We start from the raw sequence: 15,111 nt of genomic DNA on the forward strand, positions 1-15,111 counted from the left end.
TTTCCGTCCGGAAGCCAAAGTCGCAAAAAGCGAAAAGCCAGTCAAGAATTTTTAAATTCTCAAAAAGGGGCTCTAAATAAGTACTTCAAAACATCAATTCCAGTCTTAGAACAAACTCAATTAAATGCAATTGCGAACAAACTTGACTTACCAACCACTACTGAATCTTTAAAAAATCAACTTTCCCACAACGAAAACAAATCGCTAGAATCCGAACCAAAACAAAATAGTACTGACAATAAAATAAGCTTATTGAAGGACGCTTTAGGGGTTCATGTTGAAAGTAATCTTTCAACTAATAAATCGAACGATGTTATAAATAAACATTCTATGTTGCAAACGAGTCAAAATGTTTTCGATAAAGTTGTAGAAGGCATTGAGTAATCAGTTATTGATAATATCTTAATAGGAGCTCCTAGTGAAAGTGAATCAAACAATTCAAATGACATTGCACTTTCATTTGTCGCTTCCAGGAATTCCCGAGAACTCCATGAGAATAGCAGTATCGTGCACAATTTAACTCCTGCTCTATCTGATTTAAATGCAACTCAAATTATTCCTGACATTAGTATCGACATGGATTCTCCACTCGCTCAACCAAGGCTCTTATCATTTCCCCAAACGATTATTAGGGGTCAAAAACGAAGTTTCAATAGTATTTATTATGTAAAATATCCCTTTTTGGAATATTCTGTAGAAAATGACATGGTATACTGTTTTTGCTGCCGTCATTTTCCAAGCAGTGGTAAAAAAACATATTTCACAACTGGTTTTAAAAATTGGAAAAATATGAATGAGAAATTTCACGAACATTTAACATCCGAGAAATCGACCCACAATTAGCGGAAACGAAGTACATACATTTTTTACAGTCTAAGAAACGAGGAGCTATAACTTCACAGATAAATAAGCAACACCGTTTAGATACTATTCGAAACAGAAAAGTTTTATCCGCCCATGTGCAAATTGTTTTAACATGCGCTCAACAGGATATCGCGTTAAGAGGGCATCGAGAGAACGACGATCAGCAAAATCGTGGAAATTTCATTGAAATCCTAGAATTGTTAAAGCGCATTTCACCTGACTTAAAGAAAAAAGTAGATAGCATGCCCAATGTAGCAAAATATACCCACGGATCAATACAAAACGAGCTTATTAACACTAGTGGTGCACTTGTTCAAAGAATGATTATTCAGGATATTAATGATTCGGGTGGTTTTTACGCAATAATTGCTGACGAAACTAGGGACAAAGGCGGTGTAGAACAACTAAGTGTTTGTGTTCGATTTACCACCACTAGTGGAGAGGTTCTTGAAAGGTTTTTGTCTTTTGTTGATTTACATAAATTTGACGCTGAATCTTTATCTTCCGCGATTATTAATATTCTTTTATCAAATGGGTTAAAAATATCAAACTGTGTAGCGCAAACATATGACGGAGCGAGTGTAATGAGTGGAAGTAAGTCGGAAGTGAACATTAGGATTAAGGATGCTGTGGGTGGGAAGTGTCCATATGTGCACTGTTACGCCCATCGCCTAAATTTAGTTTTGGTGGATACCTGTAAGAATGTACCAATAATTCGTGAAACACTTGGTTTGTTACAGGCAATTTATACATTTCAAAGTAATTCGTTACTTCGAAGTGAGTATTTTCAAGAGGCCCAAAAAGAGCTTGAATACGATGTAATATTAAAATTACCCCAGAGTTGTGACACTAGATGGTCCAGTAAAAAAAATGTATACATTTTTTTAGAACTAGATATAATGCTGTAGTTTTAGCTTTAGAAAACTTAATTGAAAGTGGCAAATCTGAGGAAGCAGCCGAATGTAGAGGGTACCATTCCCAGCTTCAAAATTTCAGCATTTTATTAATGGTCGTAGCATTAGATGAGATTTTAGGCGTAACAAATGTGTTGTCTGAATATTTGCAAAATCCAAAAGTAGTTATAACTCAAGCCGTAGCAATTTGCGGTGCCACAATAAAAAAGTTAGAAACAGACCGAAATTCTGAAAGATTCGATCAAATTTGGGATGTTGCGAAACAATTAGCTCTCTCAGCCTCAATTCCAGTACCAGAAAAGAATAGTTCCGTCAAAGTACCCATGAAAAGAAAAATTATTCAAAACAAAAGGTTAAAAGGTACCATAATAACGGGTACTATAGGAAGTCGGGAAACGGAGTTCAAAACTATTGGCGACCAACTTAAATTACTTATTTTGAAATTTTAGATAGATTCGTATTAGAAATGAAAAAAAGATTGTTAGAAAATTGTTCTATTTATGAAGAACTTTGCGCATCAGACCCAAATTCGAGCGAGTTTTTGAACGTTGAAAAAATTACTGCGTTTTGTCAAAACTACAAAAGATTTAATTTTGAAATGGAGTCTCTGAAAAATCAGGTCAACGTTGCTAAAATATTATTTAGTACCAAAAGCGGTGAAAACATAAACACAGAAAGTTTGCAAACGCAGCTTGAAACCAATGAATATCTTAAACCTCAAAATTTGCAAAATGTTTCCGATTGCTATAAATATTTATTGACATACGAGCAGGCATTCCCAGATCTCGTAAAATATTTCCAAATTGTATTATGCATACCTGTTGCTAATACTATTTCAGAGCGTAGTTTTAGTACACTTAATAGACTCGAATCATTTTTAAGAACAACAATGTCTGAAAATCGCTTAACAAATTTAGCCTTGCTCTCTATAAATAGAGATTTATCTAATAGGTTAAGAGACAATCCTTTGTTGGTTGTTGACGAGTTTAGTAAAAAAAAGAGAAGAGTGCAATTTATACTTTGAGTTAAATTTTAAAATTTTAAAATATGTAGAAGCCATAAGAGACATATTGGAGGGCAAGCCACAGCTGCCACCAAATTATAAGGGGTAACTAAAATGGTAAGGGTATGGAGATACCGAGGGGTCCGTCACTTCGAGGAATCGTGTACGAGATTCCGAATCAAGGAATCTGGAATCAAGATTCTTGATTCTGCTAAGATTCTTGATTCTAGCCAGATTCCGTGATTCCGCCATGATTACTTAAAGGGATCCCTCACTCACAACAGGGGAAGGCATAGGGGTCACCAAAAAAACTAGTTTTGAAGCACACTGGAAGTCTGGATTTTATGTTACCCCTATGCCTCCCCCTGTTGTGAGTGATGGATCCCTTTAATATTCCGTGATTTCACTCTTGATTCTTTGATTCTTATTTGATTCCGTGATTCTTGTTCGGTTACACACTTGTACAAGGTTCCTTGACTCATCTATTCGCAACCAAAACCAATCTAGCTGTTCGGATATTATAGAAAAGGTGGTGTGACTAGGCAAATTAAATCGAAGGTGGTCAGTTGAGGGTCAGTGGCTCACTGGACCACTAAATAAAAGGGTCCCACTGGTGTTTGAAAATTACAGCCTTAAAATCGAGTAGCAGGTGACTTTTCATTCCCTACGTCATAATTTCGCACGGGAAATTGTACGGATACCTATTATGGATCAGCTCAGGTATTTCAGGGCACGGGGTCGAAGGCTAAGTCGATGGTCACTGCCACTCACTATTTCACTTTAAAAAGTTCCTTATTTTCCACCCTGTAAAGGGGCTCACTTTATTTTCCGTCTGCATGAGATTCAAACCTCGCCTTCAAAGTTCCAAATTCGAGCCAACCAAATTGTAATCAATTGTAATACGCCCGAAAATACGATTCAACTATAGCCAGGGGCGTTGTAGGGTGTTTTAGACGGCGCTTGAGCCACCTGAAAAAAATCTGAAGCGGCACCTAAAATTTCCGAAAAGCGCCTCCAAAAATTCAGAATTTTTCCAATTCACTTGGCGAAAAGTTTCTTCAAACTTAAAAATGGGCATAAAAATTTCATTTTTCCTAGTCGGCTTCAATGTTTCGACTTTACAAACCTTTTTATCACTCAATGGGATGTCCCTTACCAGTCCTTATGGCTTAAGCGCCACCAGTTTTGAAATCCTGGTGACGCCACTGACTATAGCCACGTTCGTCTAAAAAGGTTTCGAAGCTCTTCAAACCATAAGTGTGAACCTAGTTAAATCAGAGATAATTTATAAAATAACATTCTAAATTATCTTTGGTGAAATCGCTTAAAACTGTTTCAAATCACTAAAAAACCGTTTTCGGGCCTTAAAGCAAGTGTCGGCTTGACGTCAAGTAGCTCTGTTTTAAACAGATGTCGCTATCGTTGACAGCTAAACAAGATAGTTAAATTACATTTTGACCCAAAAGGCGATAATTATAGGTACACCTCGCGTTGATTGGATCGTTTGTAAATTGGTGAATAATATAAATTACAGCAAACAATATTTTTACATGGGATATATAATAATAATAATAATAATAATAATAATCAGCTAGGCTAATACCCAAGGCACCACCTTAGGCCTAAGTCATCAAGCGACTTTTGAAGCCATTAATTCAGGTGGCCGGGTTACAATGCTTAGGAGGGTGGTGGCAAGCCCTGCATGCCACGAGATCGAGCCAACAGCTCCCTACACTAACTATTACCGTTAAATATAATACTCAACAACGGCTCTCTGACGACATTATCATTGGGGGGGTGGAAGAATAACGTGTAAAAGGTTGGTGTATATGGCTGGACGCCTTCACACCATGCACACAGGAGAGGGACTCATTCACTACAATACCATCAAGTAATACAAAACGCTCAAACAAACGTCCGAAAAGAGTTATAGTCAAGCTTGAATGGTTTTACGTAAAATGTCACAGGTGGCCGCACCGACGTCGGAGAATTCAGCGTGTACCTGCACTGAGGACATCTACTAGATTGGCCGGCAGAGCCCTAGACGTAAGTGTCCGAAGAAGAAAAGCCAGAGCCGTCCGTCGCGATGGGCATGCGAATAAGCCGTGGGAAGCGTCATCCACTGCGGCTCCACTCCGAGTCCGTGGAACTTAGAATAAAGCGATGGAGAACCACCCTAGTGGGAAGTCTGCCACAGCCGAGTAGCGTGTCATCCCGCTTCGTGTAAATTATCCGAATAATGGCTTGAGAGCCAGGAAAAGGCTTCACGTGCAGAAGACGCCACTGTGTCCTAGTTACTGACCACTCTTGAGTCGATGTCGATGAAATTGCCCTGCGGCAGGCTCCCTTTTCCTCCGCGAGGAGGAAGTCCACCTTTGGTGGGCGTAGAAGCTTAGTAACTCCCTCCAGACGGTCCGCCATTTCATTGCCCGGAACTCCAACATGAGCCGGACACCACAGGAGAGGTATTGGCCACTGGTATCCATCACAAAGGTCGTGAATGGTGGTGACCACTGGGTCCGTAGAACGAGAGTGAAGCTGCGTCAGAGTGCTTTTTGAATCCGAGCAAATAACCAAAGGTCCTTGGAAGTTGACCGACGCGTAAGACAAAGCCATTTGAATAGCGAGGAGTTCGATCCTATTTATGGGAGGACCAGAATCCACAAGACGCGTCGCGCCGACATTGATAGCCGGGATCGCGAAAGCCGCCCGCGCCGCACCCGCCACACCCGCCACACCAGAGCCCTCAGCCAACGAGCCATTGGTAAAGATGACTGTAGCGTTCTTTCCGTGAGGTTCTAGAGCCGCGAGGAAAAGTTGTCCTCCTTAGCGGTAGTGAGCCAAGTCGAGAGAATCGTCGCGGCGGGCGGTTGCCAGGAAGGCGAATCCTTGAAAGACAAATGGCGAGCCAGCTCAGGTTGTGGGCCTGTGCCAAACGCCAAGCCCTGAGGAGGAATAGTAAACGTCCCAATGGGAAGCGATGTTCCAAAGTCTCGAGAAGAGACAATCCTTCCCTCAAAAAGGAGGTGTAGTAAGAAGGAGTGTCCGCCGCGGCGCACGGAGCGAGGTTGAGGAGGTCCAACAAATCGCGTCTGAAGCACAATGGAGGAAGCGCTGCTTCCGCCTTTATGAGACTAATGGCCAAGAATGACTCTGAGAGCTGCATTTTGAACCTTGTCGAGCTTAGCAAGAGCAGTGGAGGTGGCCGACGCATAGAGAGAGCTGGAATAATCCATCCTGGAGCGAATGAGATGGGTGTAAGGCAGTCTAAGGACTGCTCTGTCACCCCCCCAGTCAGTCGCTGAAACCGCCCTCAAAAGATTGAGACGCTCCAGAAAAGTCGAGATCAGCCCGTCGATGTGGGCCACCCATGAGAGATTGTCGTCTATAGTAACCCCTACATATCTGTATGACGTTACCCTCGACAGGATATTGTGTCGTAGCGTAAGTTGAAGAGCGTCCGAAATCTGTTTTACCTTGTATAGAACCATGTATTTGCATTTCAGCGACTGGAAGTTTAGACCCGATCTTACGCCATTTTTGATAGGAATCGTACCCAGGGCAATCTGGCGGAGAAGATTTTCCGCAGAGTATACCGATAACGGAGCGTCCCCGAGTGTGTCATCCTAAAGTATTCTGAAACGTTTCCTGTCCGCCGCTAGATAGTGCCAATCCATACCCCTTACTGTAGAACGTGTAGTGCGTACTGGGCATACGAGGGCAAACCTCCGGAGGGAACTTCGGAGGGTTGGAGGGCTGGAGGGCTTAACGTCAATTTCAATGAGGCCCTCAAAGCCCTCCGGATGCTGGGTCACCTATAAAAATAGGGAGATGATCATTTGATCCTCGGTTTAAGACTGTCCAGGGGAGGGAGATAGCCAATTTTTGGAGCTTACGAAAGTCAGATCTAGGACAGCCTCAGGGCCCCGAGTTGGGCGGCGGGTGACGTCTCCAGTGTTGAAGAGGACCAGACGGTCCTGGGGGCTATTCTGTAAACATTCGAACGGGAATTCGATTTCGATACCCTATACCATGTCGAGATCGACTTCGACAAATTTACATTGATTTACGCTTATTCGAAATCTTTACCGAATACCATTCGTCGATATCTCGAAGTTCGAAATCTAGTTTTCGATCAAAAATTGGATTTAGAATATTTACAGAATAGGCCCCCGGTGCTTCTAGCCAACTCTGGATGAAGCGGCCTTTCTGATCCGTATGACTACTACCCCAGAGTGTGTTGTGGGCGTTGAAATTGCCTAGGATAATGGCTGGTGTGTCAACTCCTAGGAGAAGATCGTCGAAAAATTGTCTGGAGGCTACACCACCTGGGTCATAGATGTTAAAAAGTGTAATTCAGCCAGTGGTAAAGCGGATCTTAAGAGCCAGCACTTCCATCCCGACACATCCTGGGGAAGGAAGCTATACCGTCGGAAGAGAACTAGCAACCAGAATCGCAACGCCACCCCTGGAGCCTTTCGCCGAGGGTGGGAGAGAAACGCGGTCCGCGCGGAACACGTCATTAAATCCAAAGTGGACATTAAAATTTAACTTCATTTTTCATTAATAGATGGTACCTTGGTCTTCACTCAAGTCGCTTTTTTTCGAAGAATCGGATAGATTCATGGCCATCTCTAATAACAGGGGCCTTTTCATAATACAGGTGACAATGATAGAGCCGACAGTCTGTTGCTTCACGGCCAACTTTGATGTCTCGAGCATCTCTCGCGCTACAGCGGCCATCTCATTCGTTGACGTTTCTGTGTTAACCTATGAGCAAAAGATGTGTATGACGTCAGCGCCCCTAGCGGATTATTATTTTTAGTATAGTTTTTACATTGAAGACAATATAACAAACGAGCGTGGCGCTGAACTCCTACACGTTATAGTACAGATTATAGGGGGAAAATCCTTGCTCGCGGAATTTCGACGAATGTGTTGGCCGCTGCAGCGCGAACAGCGCGTGATCAAAGTTGGCCGTGGTTGCTGTAAGTGTGACCGAGGATTATGACTGTGATTCCTTAAATCAATATTAGATTCCGTGATTAATCTTTGATTCCGTGATTCGTATGTGATTCATCGATTCGAGTAGGATTCCAAGATTCCGAAGATTCGAATATTCCCAAGATTCCTGATTAGATTCTTGAGATTCGGAATCACGGAATCAAGGTCCGTACGAGATTCCTCGAAGTGTTGGACCCCTCGGGAGATACAGGCCGGAAGGGAGGCAAGGTTGCCAGATTTCGATAGACTGAAAACGGCCAACTCTCTCAAATGTTTTCGTTTTCAAAACGAAAATTTTGCGGCGTAGGCTCTCACCAGCGTCAATCTGCCAGAACGAAAATTCTGAAAAGTACATTTTTGGATAACGTTGGGAACGCGAAGCAGAAAAGGAAGTTTGGTCCAAGCTACAGAACAAGTCGGCCCAGGCCGTAATATTAGTTCTACATCAGTGTATTCGAGTGGGCAAAGTTTTCCGTATTTTTCCGAAAAAAATAAAAAAAAGTTTTCATTCCATGATTAGTCTAATATATTGTTTGCAAATGGAAATAAAGCGGTATTTTCGCCTCATTTTTTCGAATCTGAAAGTAAAACTAAACCTCTAGACCAGCGGTTCCCAATTTTTTTTTACTATGGAACCCTAAACTATCCACCTAATTCTAACGGAACCCCAACTCATTTTGTTTACTTATCTTAAAAGACTCTTGACACATACAAAGATGGCCGCGCTGTGAATATTCGGAACCCCCGTGACCCTTCCGCGGAACCCTGGGGTTCCGCGGAAGGGTCACTCTAGACTAGTTTAAACTGATTAACAATGTAACGCTATTAATGTTTTGTAGTATGTTTACTGATATTAGACATTTTATATCGATAAAAAGTTAAAAACATTAAAAACCCTTAAAAGGTAATTTATGTTTCCAATTTTTATTTTTCCGATTTGCGGAAAATTTTCCGCAATTCTGAAAATTTTCCGGATTTTATTTTTCCGGAAAATTAACATCCCTAGGGCAAACCCATACACACTTAGTAGACACAGGTAGGCAAACTAATACAAAAGCTGTTGAGGCTACGTGATTTCTTATCGTTTGATATATAAATTTCCATCCTAAGTTAAAGAGTAGATGCCGCCCACCATCAGGAGACCCGGGTGGGAAAACTGATATAAAAGCTGTTGAGCCCATGTGATTTCCCATTGTTTGGTATATAATTTACCATCATATGTTAAAGAGTGGGCACCACCCACCCTCATGATACCCGGGTGGGCAAACCAAATTAACCAATACAAAAGCTGTTGAGGCCATGTGATTTCCTATCGTATCAAAGGTGAAATAGGTAAGCAAAACACGACGAACATAATTCTTTTAAATTATTGAAATTAGTGGATATGTGATATAAAGAAATTCTTAAACTGGGATTAAAATGGGTTTATTTTAGGAAATTTATGTCAAACATTTGGGTAGTTGAAGCACCAAAAGTCATGTTAATTCGCAAATTCATAAACAAAATACCCATGAATTTATTAACTTGTTGTTTTCGATCACTCTCCCTTTAAGGGGGTTGGTCGTAGGGGGCGGAAATTAACGGCACTGCCTGCGCGTCAAAGAGTTCTATCGAATGAGACCAACTTGTTTTTTCGGTCACTCTCCCTTTAAGGGGGTTGGTCGGAGGAGGCGGAAATTAACGGCACAGCCTGCGCGTCAAAAAGTTCTATCGAATGAGACCAACTTGTTTTTTTTAGTCACACTCCCTTTAAGGGGGTTGGTCGAAGGGGGCGGAAATTAACGGCACTACGCGTTCTATCGTTTGATATGACTAGAAATGTGATCAAGACTAAAAGTTCCAAACTTCCCACCAAACTAACCGCCAAACTAATCCTATTACATTTTAACTATTTTTCTAACTAATTGCTCGATGAAATATTCAAACAAAGAAACGCGCCGAATCTTTCGGGCAAGAGCGACATACTATACCAACTATAAAAGTGTTCAAGACTAAAAGTTCCAAACTTCCCACCAAACTAATCCTGTTACATTTTTCCTATTACATTTTAATTCTTTTTCAAACTAATTGCTCGATGAAAAACAAATTAACGGCACTGCGCGTTCTATCGTTTGATATAAAAAGTACCATCCTAAGTTAAAGAGTTGACTTTAACGTATTGTTATTAAAGGGGGGTCGTAATTGTGCCCCCTGTTTACCTGACAGACCTGAAACTGGCCATCGGAAAAAGTTGTGTAGCCCCACACTGAAATTCAAACTTCCCGCCACACCCGTGTCTAGAAGTCGGCGGACCAAATACATTAACCGCAAAAATTTCAATTAATCATTAAAATTATTATTATTTGTTTTATACGAATAAATTATACGATTAAACAACGATTTAACATGCAAAATTAAAAAAAAAATTCGAATATTTATAATTATAAACAATCGTATAATTTCTTATTCAAACGCCGACCTCTACCCGTGTCACCCTTCGTGGGGGGGGGGCGAAGTTTGAAGTTAACTTGACCCTAAAACGCCGTAAATATAGGTAAAATAACGCGGAAAAACGAACAAGAATTGCGACAACTTAACTAGCCAAATCCCCCCGCGTTGCTAAATGCGACTAGAAGTTCCGAGTGAAAATTGAACAGAGCAGCGTGGCTCGGTTGGTAAATTCGTCGGTATTGGATATTATGCAGCCAGCGGCTATCTGGGTTCGAGTCCCGGCGCCCCCAATAAAATAACTTATATATTTTATTTTTCGCAGCTCCATCTACCGTGTCGTTGCTTTTCCACGACAAACAAACAACACACAACACTTAACGACATTCCGTCTATAGCAATAGTCCCACTTCGATATATATATATCTCGATGTGGAACTAAAAACGAACGAAGGAGATACTGCTAGGGTTATTATTTCTCAAAAATTGAAGAGGGAAAGATGAATGAAATTAACGATATTTCTATACCTTTAATGCTTTATCGTTTAAAATTAATTTTATTCTGGGAGCTCCATAATTGAGCGAAATATCAATGACGTTAGCTTAAGCATACAAAAATACTTTTAAGGTTGAAGTACTTAAATACTTTTTAGAATGTGGAAATAAAATAGAATTGGGCTTAGTAAATCTAGTGGAACTTATTTTTTATTTGAAACAGAAATTCATTGTAAAGGTTTGTTGTTTATTTTTCTAAATGTCATGTTTAGCCTTCCACCTTGGGCGTTCTATCTTGGCAGGGAATGATACCAATAATCGTTGGTAGGGTAGTGCATTAAGAGCAATGATCCGTGCTCCAGATCTACTGCTTTCGTCGGAATTTTGTTTAATTTCCCAAACCTGACGTCACCATGACGCAATTTAAATAATCTTTTTTGGCCTAGGGAAATCGAGGCTATTGGGGCCTTGGGTCTAGATCCACCTCGTTATCTCTGTGCTCAGCTATAGAATCTTTTCCGTTTCTATATTTGTTAATTAACACGAAGTTAAATTCGCATTTAGCTATTTCTGAAACCATTTTGCTCAGTTTTATTTAACAGAGGGGCCATGGTTTCGCGGGCAAGGTAGTGTTTGAAAAGGAATACGTGATACCACTGTCTCCATAGGCAAGGCCGGATTAAGACTTTATGGGGCCCTAGGCCCAAGTTAATTTTGGTGCCCCCTTTCAATAGCGAGCGAAGCGAGCTAGGCGCTTCCTCAATTTATAATTGAGAAATGGAAGATTTAGTACGTCGTCAGGGGCTAGAAAAATATTTTGTGAAAAGCAAATGATTAAAGTGTTGTACTTTTATTTTTTTTTTTGAACCCTCTTGGTGCCCCTTGTAGGCTTGGTGCCCTAGGCCCAGGCCTATTCGGCCTATTGGTTAATCCGGCCCTGTCCATAGGCCACTTGTTGCCTGGGTATATTAACTCTTTCCCCGTGTATTTTAATTTGCACTTATGGCCCAGAGAAATATTCTTAAGTTTCTTCCAAGTAATTAAAAAATTTATAGCCTAATTAGTTTTTTAGCAGAATGTACAAGCTAAGTTGTAAATCTTGTTTTTTTATTATTAAGGGTGCGGAAATTTCATTATCTTGTAATTGTGAAATTATTGTGTCTTCTGTAGTGTGGACCATGTCTAACCTATAAAATAAAATATAAAATATTTTAATGGACATTAATATACGTTATAGCCAGGAGTATAAATAATTTTTGCAGGTCTTTTATCCGAAGACAAAATGTTTTTTTTTTAAATGGCGGGAATACTTCCTACACGAAGCGGGATCTAAAAACTTGACTTCTGGCGTGACATAGAGCTAGTTGATGCTTACCATAATTTTGGTGGTTCCGGCCTATTTCCTTCTTGCGCTGAAAGCACACAAAATGTGCTAGACGACGTTGGTTTTTCTCTGAACGTTGGCGCTGTTAGAAGGCCAACTCTTGTCGTTGGCGTGGGGTTACGCGTAGACGCGCTTGTTTCAAAATTAAACGAATTTAACCATAATTTATATTTAGAATATCTTAAACTCTCTATGAAAGTAATTCCAAATCAAAACAGAAAGAGACCATTCGAACAATTAGAGGAAAAATTAAAGCATACGCCGCAACACGAAAGGGGGAATCGGACATCGTCGGGAAGAATTTAAGGGGATATCAAAGTGAGCCGGGAAAACCATTGGGCGAAATTTTAGAAAGGGGTGCGAGAAAGGGTTTTAAAAGGGTAAATGATAATAGTTTAACAACTCCTTCAAAAAAATTGGCTAAAACAATTCTAAAGAAAACTTTGTTTACGGTGGAGGAAATTTCGGAATCAGAGAAAATTTTTGAATCCGGAAAGGAATTACCCGAACGGATAGATGACTTTCCTGATTCAGAAATAACTGAAAAGAAAATTTGCGAATCCGGATGTAATTCGTCTACGCTGGTGGTGGTTGACAACGCGGAACATATGTATATAGATTCTGACTCTGAGGACACCGACGACGAAACTAGTGGGAAAGTAGAAGGAAAGTGAGGTCGACACATCGATCCCGGGGTCGGGGTCAGGTTCGGGATCGGGGTCCGGGATTTAAGGGGTGAAATGAGGGTAAAATCGTCGAAAAGTCAATGTATTTATGATATTTCTCGCGACGATTTGTTTTCTCATATCAACATATTGTGTTCAGGCCAACTTGTTCATTTATCTCCGCTTATCTTGAAAGACACTTGAACGTATATCTTATCGCGTTTTATCGTACGGAATAAGTTGAAATGATGTAAAAACTGATAACCTAGGCGGTGCGCGCGCGGATTACCCGGGGGACGCGGTTAATTTGAATTTAAGAGTGTTTTGACGTCATGGAATATTCGTTGTTAAAGTAGAATGTAAAAATTTTTTTACTTCATTTTAATATCATTGTAGTACGCTTGGCACTTGAACCTATCTCACGAGTATTTCACTGGGTGAGAGATAACGTGCGCGTGCGTGGATTACCCGGGAGGCGCGGAGCACGCGTGCGCGGTTAATTTGAATTTAAAACACGGATTTGAGTGTTTTGACGTCATGGAATATTCGTTGTTAAAATGACGTAGAATGGAAATATTTTTAAACTTAATTTTAATATTATTAGCACGTAAGTTTTAAATTTGATTATCATATTTTTATACCTATATTGAAGAAAATATTAATTTAGTTTGTAAACGAAATCCAAAATAAATTAATGTACTAAGTTACGTTTAAAAGAACCTTTTGTAACAATTCCAATATGTAAATATAGGTAAAAGGATTGAAAAAATACTTAATTATCCACTCTAAAATCCATTTTTCAGGTATTAGTAAGTATTTCATACAAACTAACTTCTAAGTTTGAAAAAAAAATGGATTATATAGTGAATAAAAAATCCTTTTAAAGTACTATGAAGGACTCTTTATACGTTTTGAACGTTTTGAACTTCTAAAATAAATTAATGTACTAAGTTACGTTTAAAAGAACCTTTTGTAACAATTCCAATATATATATATATATATATATATATATATATATATATATATATATATATATATATATATATATATATATATATATATATATATATATATATATATATATATATATATATATATATATATATAAAAATAACCGTGATAAATAGTAAAACCCACTTATTTTTCAATAAATACATTTCAGATACACAAATTAATTAAATAAAAGTATTTAAATAAGAATTGTTTCACTAAATTATGCATTTGTACTTTAAATAATACCTGAATTTGAAATTATATTAGAATAATTATATTGTTAAACTTCTTTCATTTTTAAAAATGTAGTAGAAAATGAAAGATATTTTAATTAAAACATTTCTTAATTTCTTTACTACCTAAAAATATTTACAATATTTACAAATTTTTATATTGTTTAACTTCTTTCATTTTTAAAATGTAATTGCTTGACTTAAATAAAGCGTGAAAATTATTAGTTTCAAATGATATTTACAAATCTTATCAACTCTAAAGTCCATTTTTCAGGTATTAGTAAGTATTTCATACAAACTAACTTCTAAAATATGGATTTAGTTCGTAAATAAAATCCTTTTAAAGTACTTTGAAGGACTCTTTATACGTTTTGAACTTGAATAAAATTAAAAACAATAATCTAAGATACCCTTTAAAGTTAAATTCCTTTAGAGTTTATCAGTAAAACCACTTTCTTTAAGTATTTTTTAATCCGTTCGGTCTAATAGTAAATTACGCACCTATAATCCATGATATCAACTTATTCCGTACGATAAAACGCGATAAGATATACGTTCAAGTGTCTTTCAAGATAAGCGGAGATAAATGAACAAGTTGGCCTGAACATAATATGTTGATATGAGAAAACAAATCGTCGCGAAAAATATCATAAATACATTGACTTTTCGACGATTTTACCCTCATTTCACCCCTTAAATCCCGGACCCCGATCCCGAACCTGACCCCGACCCCGGGATCGATGTGTCGACCCCACTTTCCTTCTACTTGGGAAAAAACAATTCCGCTTAGGCAAACAACAATTAGAAAAGATAGCATCTCAGAAATGCTTTACCGTATTTATGGTAAACGGTTATTTTCAAACTCTTAGAGCGCGATTTTCAAAGAATCAATATTTAAAAACAAATTTTTACACTATTATTGCAAAATTTATAGACGATTTAAACCGACTTTCAGAATATCAGTTAAACTTTTATTTGAAGTATTTTTTAAAGAAAATTAACAGATTTAAGACCAGAGAAGTCACCTTTATTCCTATTATGGTTAAAAAAAATCATTTATTTCTGGCCATAGTGAAATTTATCGAAAAAGATGTATACAAAATTACAGTTTACGACCTTTATTGCGAAT

This window comes from Leiobunum rupestre, chromosome 11, assembly GCF_980474605.1.
Source record: "Leiobunum rupestre chromosome 11, qqLeiRupe1.1.hap1, whole genome shotgun sequence".
Taxonomy (NCBI): domain Eukaryota; kingdom Metazoa; phylum Arthropoda; class Arachnida; order Opiliones; family Sclerosomatidae; genus Leiobunum; species Leiobunum rupestre.